This window comes from Vulpes vulpes, chromosome 15 (genome assembly GCF_048418805.1).
Source record: "Vulpes vulpes isolate BD-2025 chromosome 15, VulVul3, whole genome shotgun sequence".
Classification (NCBI taxonomy): Eukaryota; Metazoa; Chordata; class Mammalia; order Carnivora; family Canidae; genus Vulpes; species Vulpes vulpes.
The window spans coordinates 82,601,570-82,603,152 of record NC_132794.1 but is presented as its reverse complement, the minus strand read 5'-3'; the positions used below and the strand labels follow the sequence as shown (position 1 = coordinate 82,603,152).

The 1,583-nt window shown below is 44.0% G+C and overlaps 1 pseudogene; it reads right to left on the bottom strand.

Annotated features, from left to right (window-relative positions):
• Window positions 1–542: 542 nt before the first annotated feature.
• LOC140595577 (NADH dehydrogenase [ubiquinone] iron-sulfur protein 8, mitochondrial pseudogene) lies at window positions 543–1,134 on the bottom strand (annotated as a pseudogene).
• Window positions 1,135–1,583: the final 449 nt, after the last annotated feature.

Sequence of the window (1,583 nt, the reverse complement as noted above, 5' to 3'; positions counted from 1 at the left end):
CATTTGGTTTGCTTCCATAGTTTGACTACTGTAAATAATGCTGCAATAAACATAAGGGTGCGTATATCTTTTTGAATTAATGTTTTTGTATTTTGGGGGTAAATACTGAGTGGTGGAATATGAGATCATAGGGTAATTCTATTTTAACTTTTTGAGAAACCTCCATACTGTTTTCCAGAGTAGCTGCACCAGTTTGCATTCCCACCAATAGTGTGAGCAAGATCCTTTTTCTTTACCTCCTTGCCAACACTTGATATTTCTAGTGTTTTATGATTTTAGCCATTCTGACAGATATGAGGTGATAGCTCATTGTGGCTTTATTTGCATTTCCTTGATGATGAGTGATGTTGAGCATCTTTTTTAGTGTCTCTTGGACACTCTGTATGTTGGAGAGAGGTCTGTTCATGTCTTCTTCCCATTTTTTTGGAGGGCAAAGATTTTTTTATTGGGCCACAGGGGATGCAGGCCAGCAGTGCAGAGGGCATCAGCGGTAGAGGGTGTCAGCATGGATTTTGGCTGGAGATCTTAGCCTTCCACTTGTCTCATTGCTGAGCAACTCCTTCTGTTGTACAGCAGCTCCTGTGTGTCTCCATGGGGAACTAAAAGTTGGGGCCCTTGGTGATGGTGTCCATGGGGCAGGCCACCTGGTAGAAGCTACAGTAGGTGTACTTGGTCATGTTGATGTCATAGTGGGTGGTCCGGCAGCTGCATTGGCAGTAGGTTTAGCCTCAGTGGTGATGGCCTGGATGGTGCAGACAACCTTACAAAGGTTACAGGCAACTCAGCATTCCTCTCCAGATGGATAGTGGTGCAGTGCATGCTCCCCTTCACCCAAAGTATGAGCTCAGTGGGCCCTTCCTGAATATGTAGTCAATGGTGACAGGTTCCTAGAACAGGTAGCTCAGGGTTATGCCCAGGCTTCAGATGAGCTCAGACCACAGCAGGGTCTGAGTGCCCAGTGGTCACTGACTTCATGACCATGAGGGGTTCCACATGTTCAAGAATTTGTAGGTCATTGCCACTGTGATACCGTGGAGGCTCTGGCCAGTGGGGATATCCTGCAAGTGCAGCCTGGGCCAATGCTGCAAGTGCAGCCTGGGCCAATGTGTAGTCAGGCAGCACATCTTGAAGCATTGTTGCCCTTTCCTGTGCCCAGTGGTCTGTCCCTCTTCTGCCAATTTTTTAATTGGATTATTTGGTTTTTGTTTGTTGTATAAGTTCTTTATATATTTTGCATACTGACCCTTTATTGGATATCTCATTTGCAAATATCTTCTCTCATTCCACAGGTTGGATTGCGGTTTTATTGATTGTTTCCTGCACAGAAACTTTTAATTTTGTTGTTGTCCTAATAGTTTATTTTTTCCTTTCTTTGCCTTGCTTGAGGAGACTCTAGAAAAGTGTTGTTATAGCCAATGTCTGACAGATCACTGCCTATGCTCCCTTCTAGGATTTCTATGGCTTCAGATCTCACATTCAGTTCTTAATCCATTTTGAGGTTATTTTTGTGTATGGTGAGAGAGAGTAGTCCAGTTTCATTCTTTTGCATATTGCTCTCCAGTTTTCCCACCACCATTTGTCGA